The sequence below is a fragment of the Eretmochelys imbricata genome, chromosome 7 (genome assembly GCF_965152235.1).
Source record: "Eretmochelys imbricata isolate rEreImb1 chromosome 7, rEreImb1.hap1, whole genome shotgun sequence".
In the NCBI taxonomy this organism is placed as follows: Eukaryota; Metazoa; Chordata; order Testudines; family Cheloniidae; genus Eretmochelys; species Eretmochelys imbricata.
The window spans coordinates 92,193,477-92,201,830 of NC_135578.1; positions in this window are offsets into that span (position 1 = coordinate 92,193,477).

Sequence of the window (8,354 nt, forward strand, 5' to 3'; positions counted from 1 at the left end):
GGTAGTTGCAGACAACCATTCTTCAATTGGTCATCTGTTCTCTATCCCCCTTACAAAGTGCACTGATGTTACACAGGCTCTTGTATACCTTAGTTCATAGTCCACAAAGCTGTGTAATGCATAGCTCTTCGTTACACTTTAATTAGAACATTCAAGTAGAATGCCGTGCTGTCAAGGCTGTAAAAAAGGTGTGAAAACTAGTACTTAGGGCTGTGCTTTGTATTTGAGTCCAACTGTGAATACTCCCAAATGTAGGAGTAGGTAAATGGCACCAATACAAGCCCCTCTTTACATAGGGCAGCATGTTTAATCCAACGGTTTGCAACACTGTTGTTGCACTTGTGCAAAAATCCCTAACAGAGAACCTCCAACATGAGGAATGTTCATATTTTGATCCGCACAGTGGCTATGCATCAGAAATGTGCATCTTTTATTCATGTATTTATTAAGTATATAAACATTAAAAGGTGCTTATGCAAAGCTCAAAACACCTTTATCATATCTCAAATACACAAAACATATATGCATCACCCCCCAAAATGAAAGAAAATAAAATACCCTGTGATCCTCCCGCTGCAGAACACCATGCTCACTGCACACAGCCTGGACTTCAGCCCATGCCCACCCCCTCTCTAAAAGCCTGAGAGAAGAGCCTTGGTAGTCTGAAGTTGCCTTTTAAAATCTGATGAGTCTGGACTGTACAAAGTGCCCTGAGTAAGGGGTAGTGCACAGCTGCGCTCTGCAGCACAGAGAATGAGTTGTAACTCAGTCACAATTCCTTCCTCCTTGCTGCTCCCCCCCCTTGTCTGGGGTGGGAGTAAATTATTTCTGCTCTTTTGTGGATTAGCTCAACTGCCCTCTGAAAAACTGTTGGCAAGCAGGGGGTGATTGAGCCAGGGCTCCCCCAGTTTCCTCCTGGATGGGAGTAACTGGCAACTAGATCTTACTCTCCACCCTCCCCAGAGAAGTAACAATTTGTGCAGCGCTGAGCAGTGGAATTGGGTGGGTGAGTGGGTGTTCCAGTCCCAGTTACTCTCCTGTGCAGCTGAGTAAAAGCTCTGTCAGTCTAGCCCATAAGTAAGAGGGGGCTTGGTTCTTTTAGTTGTGAATGATACAAGACCAAATAGTATAGTTCACACCTAACCACCTCTCAGCACTTAAAATAAAATAAAACAATAATCAAACTAAAAACATCCACCCAATGCCAGGCTAAAACCAGAGGTCTTCAGTTTAGTCTTAAAATTGATTTCAGATCTCCGCAATGCGAGGGACTACAACTCTGGTCCATAGGTCAGAAACACTGAAAGCAAAGGTGGTGCCTTTACAGGTTTCCAGCTGATCAACAAGACAGATGAGAACTCCTGCCTGAAGGATCATAGTGGAATGAAGGAGGTTATTAAATCTGAGGTAGATAAGGAAAGTAGCCCCAAAGAGCCTGAAAAGTCAAAAGCAAAATTTTGAAGCAAAAATGTTTTAAACCACTGCAAAGGCTCTAAATCAGGAGTTTGATGCTGGGCTAGCCCTAGTCCAAGGTTAGGTAGTTGAATAGCTTGGTAGCCAAATTCTGGGTGGAGTTTGCCATTCATTCTAGCCAACAGGAAAGTAGAGAGAGTAATTTTAGAGGTTTTAAAGCCATAAATTACTGTTTCCAGGTTAGTTATGGAAAGACAAAGATGTATCCTGGCAATATTCCTGAGAGGGCAGGGCAGGCATTTGGTGACTTTTTGATTTGAGCCTAAAGTGACATCCAGACACTGATTCAATGATCCTAAATATTACTGTACCCTGATGGGCTATATTTTGCCTTTCAGTGTGTGTATCTGAAAGGCAGAAGTGAACACCAAGTGGAAAAGTAACCAAAGACAACAGAAACTGGCAATTGCATAGCATCAAACCTGAGCACTTTAATTTTGTTGCTCTTTAGTTTTAAAAAATTCTTTGCCAACCACAAATTTTACAGCTGAAAACCGCATTCATGTTCTTGAGTCACCAAAGATACATTATCAGAGGAGCTGAAGATGGGAGTGATGCCAGTTGAATGTAATTAGACAATCCATAAAATTAAAGCTATCATCCATGCATGTAAATGTTAAAAACATGGGATCCAGAACAGAACCCTCGGGAGTAGCCCAACGGCTTACCACACTATCAGAAATAGAATCAGAGGAAGTGAAAGAAGTATAATTAGAAAAATGAGTCTTCAGCCAAAAGATCCTCTCTATGACATATGCAGACTTTACTGGGAAACTGTAAAGCAAATTAGACCCAAAATGTAGACTTAATTTAACATAATAATAACTTAATATAAGATTGAGATTTTCAAAGATGTAGAGATTTAGATATCTTGCATTACAATTAATGGAACGCAGTGTTGTCAACTCTTGTGATTTTATTGTGAGTCTCACAATATTTGGTGTTTTTCTTAAAGCCTCAGCAGCTGGAGTCAAGTGAAATATATAAGAATCTCAGCTTCAATTTTTAAAGAAATAAGTTTCTAGCCCTTGTGCTTTCAAGTAAAACTTGAAAACACAAACTCTACAGGCTCAAAAACGAAGGGAAAATAAAAACAACCCAACATTTATTATTTTAAAAATGTTATGACTGTCAAGCCCATTTCATGATGCGGTGGGGGCGTACATGATTTTTGGGGTGGCAATATTGTGTCTACAATCTCTCTGAAAATCTCAAGCTAATAATAATAACTTGTCATTATGTTTTCAAATAGCAATGAAAACAGATTTGGCCTCTTTTCCCTGGATTCATCTATTTTCTTGCAATATGAGGGACTGCTTAGGGCACTAGCCTGGTACTCAGGAGAACCAGGTTCAGTTCACTGCTCTGCTGCAGGCTTCCTGTTTGGGATTGAACAAGTTTCCCCGCTCTGTGCACCCATTCCGGGAGCGGAGTTTGGAATTAGCCATTGCAGTCTGTCTGCAAGATCACACATCAGTTAAGCTGGGCTCACTGACTCCAGCACCATGTGTGCAATGGGTCAGGATTCGTGGAACTGCAATGGAGAATGTTCAGATACATTAATGTATGCCTTGTGCACACTATCTCTGAGTGGAGCCAACCCTCCTCCCCCATGCTCTCCATTCTAATGAGCTATAGACCTCAGGTTCAACCTATCACCATAAGGAGGAACTGTCAGATGGGGAGACATCAACGCCTCTGGAGATCCCCTCTGAGGGCAGCAACTCAGATATGCCACCACTGGAGACCTGTATGGACAGTAACCAAGAAACTCTGCTTTTAACACAGTCTTGGAGGTGCCCCACTGGGATTGGACCACCAGCACCACATGGCTACAACCTGTCTGGGCCTGTACAAGCACAAGCACATCTGCTCTGGCCACCAGCAACAGGGAACTGGGACTAGCATCTCTTCACTGGGCACCTGCATCACCTCTGAGAGTAGCTGCCATGGTCCTCCACCTCCTGTGGCCACAGATGGGGACAAGATGTAATATTTGGCTCATGGTATATCCCTAAATGACCCTCAAACAAACTTGATAACTCTCTCTCTCGAGAGAGAGACCCGGAGAGACATCAGTTCCTACTGCAGTGTGCTCATGAAGTTTTTCCCAACCCACCCGCATTACAGCTGAGAGAATTTTGGAGAGGTCATGGCAAACCAGAATGACACACTGGTGTGGGAAGTTTCATGGATAAGGTGGAGCAAGATGGATGGCTCAAAGGTGTGCTGGACTATTAGAATAAATCCAGTGATGTGAGCTGCATGAGCTGTGACAGGCTGTGTGGAGTTAAAGAGGCCATTTTTGCATTGCATGGTTGGCAGGACAGCCAGACTGCAAAAAAAGATAGCAGAGGCAATCATGCTAATGGCCACCCAGTGTCAGGCATCTGGCATTCTTCCCAACTCATCAGTGCATGGATTCAGACCCAAGCGCATGAAAGTGCTTTGCCCATCCTCCCCACTATTCCCCCACTGCAGAATCAATTCAAACAATCCTAGCCAAAATGTTGCTTACTGCCCAGCCACTCAACCACTACCATCTACCATACCAGCACCCCACTTGCTTCACCTTTCATGACCTTCATACTCTCACTTGTACCAATGTTTGTCAGTCCCTTCCTCCCCAACCAATTGCCTCTGTCCTTCTACCTCCTCCTGTTCCCATACGTACTCCTATCTGCCCCAGACCCCCCGTGCCTTTCTACCCATCATCTGTGTCCCATCCCCCCCATCCTCCCCACACACACATAGGCTTGGTGCTCCAGTCCCCCTACCACAGCCTGCAATCTGTCTGTCACAGACAACAACAACTGGACTGTCTACCTCTGCTGAAACTGATATTGACACCTGGACAACTTCTCAAATACCCACTACTTCTGAGGGTGAAACTGCTGATCCACATTCAAACAGTGACAATAATGGTCACCTGTGCCCTGTGTTTTGGTTACCCCTCCACCAAAACCGTCACATTAAAGAAAGGGCAAAGCAGTGATGAGTGACCCCGGTCCCAGCACGTCTCCACCAGTAAGCCCCACAACACAGCAGAGAACCAGAATGTACAGGGACAGTTACTGGGTGCCAAAGGAAAAAAAAAAGGTAAAAAATGAGCAGCCGTGTGCACTTAACACCTGTTCCTTCCCCCACTCCCATGGACTTGACCACCACTTCCCCCAAATGTTTGTTATGAAGATACTTCTTTATTTCCATAACTACACAAACTGTCCCAACACACATCTCTTATTCCCTGTAGGTGCCACACTAACCCCCTGACCCACTAACTTACAATCTATCCCTGTCTAACTAAACATTTTCTCACAACATACATCTCTGGCTCACTCTCAGTTGCTGTTTCTGGCTCACCCTACACTTTCCTGCCGCCATTTAAGCACATTCATTGTTGCCACTCCACCTAACACCTGCAGTCAGTCCCAGGTGACGTGTTAAGCTTGACCCAAGCACTTCTACATGACCAGCCACTGGAAGTGAGATAGGAGTGCCACAGCCTAGTATAAATGTCAATTAGGCACGCAGGGAGCTCCATGTCAGCAAGAGAGCTGAGAGGTGGCACGTGTAACTGTTCAGATGTACTGCTAGCTGGGTTTGTGATTGTCCCTGTGTATAAGCCCTGTTTCTCAAAGTTGTGGCCATTGGCTGTGTGGTAGCAGCAATGCTTAGGCTTTTCTACTGCTCAGGCATTGTGGTTCCAGTGAGCAAGAAAGCAGGTGTCCATGGGATTAGGCACCAGCTTAGTGGCACTTTTAAAAATACCATTGGTGGACTTTGGTGCCTATCTGCCTCTTCAGGTGCCTAAATGCCCTCAGTTTCTCTTTACCTCCGTTCCCCCTCTGTAAAATGAGAATAATACATCCCTACTACACAGAAGTGTTGTGAGGATGACTAGACTGAAGATTGTGAGGCTCTCAGGTCATATACAGGATAGATAAATAGAAACCAGATACTGCAGCACTTGTGCCAGTGCAGGAGATCCAGAAAATGAAATAGGTCTGTGCATGGGACTGGGACTCGGAAGCCAAGAACTCTTACAGTAGATCCAGAAAGTTGTGACCCTGCAATGTTCCTATGCATTGTACATAATACATAGTATACAGACTCCTAGTATTGCCATTATAGCACTGGGTGGCAGATACATGTACATCATGTTAGTTATGAAAATAACCATGAGGTATTCTAAGGAAATGCCTTTGAAATGGTCTGAAATCCAAAGAAGCGAATGGAGAAGATGGTAAGAAAACAAGTGAACTGTTGTTATACGTTTCTTTCCTTTAAATTTAAGTTGAACTTTGAAATGTTTCCCAAAAATTTATTAGCAGCTTTGCAGATGACATGTTGTTATAAATGTAAAATAATACATCTCCCACCCACCCACTAATCATAACTGAGTACCATTTGCATCTAAATAAATGGGCCATATACAACTCTAGGATAACTCAAGGAAGAATTTGGCTCAGGTTAGCCTGAGTTAAGATAAAACATTAAGAATGGTGCATTGTGTACAAAACATTAAGAATGGTGCATTGTGTATCTTTTTCTTCAGCTGAAAATATGTGGGAAATACCCTATACCAGGGTATATATTTTGTAGATAAGAGAAGACTGATGCGAGACTTATAAAAGGTAACCTCCAACGCTTAAACATTTAAACGATTATTCTGAATTTAGCTTACTGATTTCTAGGAAAACTCAAACCGAGAGTATGGTTGATAGAAGGAATTGATAGAACCTTGTTTACTGGCATTAACTAAAAGGACCAGTAAAGTGGTAAGTGTAAAGTGGTAAGCTCCAGAGCTGCCCCTATTCCTCTAAACTGTACTTCATCACAAGCTAGGCAGTCATTTTAGATGCAGCATATGTCCAGGTATAACTATGGAAATATTTTATACAGTGGAAGCTGTTTCTAGTGAAACTGTTTTAGTTGAATGAGAGTCTCAAATTGTTTCAGTCAATTGCCACTAGAGGTAGACCTGACCTGGAATCCAGCATCCTCCCATTCCAAACTTTTGGGAGTTTGTCGCTGTGGCCAAACTTAACAGCCTGGGCTGGTCTTTAATTGCAGAGAATAATTAAAATTCTAATTATAGGCAGGGCCGTCCTTACCCATACGCAAAGTATGCAGCTGCGTAGGGCCCAGGAAATTTGGTGCCCCACATTTCCTGGTGCCCTATGCAGCTGCGTACTGCTCCAGCCCCTGCCCCACCTCTTCCCCAGGGCTCCCACCCCTGCTCCGCCCCAGCTCCACCCCCACTCCACCCCTTCCCCAAAGCCCCCACCTCTGCTCCACCCCCTTCCCGCCTCTGCTCCACCCCCTGCCCTGCCCCTTCCCACCCCTGAGGACTGCAGCAGGGCCAGGCCTGCACTCACCAGCAGCGGGAAGTGCAGCGACCCGGCCGCTGTTGTGCTGCCGGTGGGTCCTGGGGGCCGGTTCCTCCCTGCCTCCCAAGCCAGCCCGCCCCCCACCCACGGAGGCCTGGGGCCCCCACAACCCACCTGCACGGGGAGCTGTGTAGGGCCCCAGAATAGCTAGGGACGGCCCTGATTATAGGTAATGACAAAATATAGTTAAATTGCTGGGTGAAAAGATTATTTTCCTACAGGTGAATTCTATTGTGCTTTAAGAAATGATTCCCCATTGTGTCAAGCTCCCTCCCACACTGTATGCTGTCATATTGTCCTTCAGTATGGGCCTGTCTGGCATTAACTTGCCCCTTGGCAGTTGCAGAACAGTTATCCCAGTGAGTTCAGAGCAAACTGCAGCTCTCTGTTCAGTGGCTCTTCAAAACCTCAACTCAACTTCAACATTAACACAAAGCTGTTGCTCAAGGGCAGGGGACTAAGGGTGCGCCCTTAGCATCTGTCACTTGATAGAAGGGGGATGGCCAAGAACCCCCACAACAAACATTGCAACCCTGCAAACCAGCACCAGCACTAGCCCCCCAGAAGAACAGAAGGGAGAATGCCCTAAATAGATGAGCAAATTAAGAGATTCCCCTTCTCTTTGCCAAGCTGCTAGGCCCAATCATCCTAACATTGTGCCTCTAGGACCTCTGCATTGCAATAACAATAATCAATTAACCTGTCAGGAAAGATTGTCTTTAGGGCCAATATTGCAAGTCCAGCCCAGCAAGTCACTCCATACCCTACCTGCTGTTCCGCAGAGCCCAGAAATGAATTCATTTCATCCTAAGCAATCTGCACAGCATACTTCATATCCATCCAAGAATCCAGTCCAGTCTCTCAGGTTTATTGATGCTACCACATGCTTCATTTAGGAAGATCTGTACTGAAGAACAGAAGAAATGGCCATTCTGGGTCAGACCAATGGTTCATCTAGCACAGTATATGGTCTCCTGACAGTGGCCAGAACCACATGCTTCAGAGGGAATGACCAGAATAGTGCAATTATCAAGTGACCCATCCCCTGTGTCCAGTCCTAGCCTCTGGCCGTCAGAGGATTAGGGACACCCAGAGCATGGGGTTCCATCCCTGACCATCTTGGCTAATAGCCATTGATGGGCCTATCCTCCATGAACTTATCCAATTCTTTTTCGAACCTAGCTATGCTTTTGGCCTTCACAAATTACAAAATTACTCAAGATAAGTAAGTCCAAAGTTGACTCCAAAGAGTTACAAAGGGATCTCACAAAACTGGGTGATATGACAGATGAAATTCGATGTTGATAAGCACAAAGTAAACGTAATCCCAAGTATACATACAAAATGATGGGGTCTAAATTCACAGTTACCACTCAAGAAAGAGATCTTGGATTCATTGTAGATAGTTCTCTGAAAACATCTGCTCAATGTGCCCCATCTCCAAAAAAGTTATATTAAACTTGGAAAAGGTACAGAGGAGGGTAACAA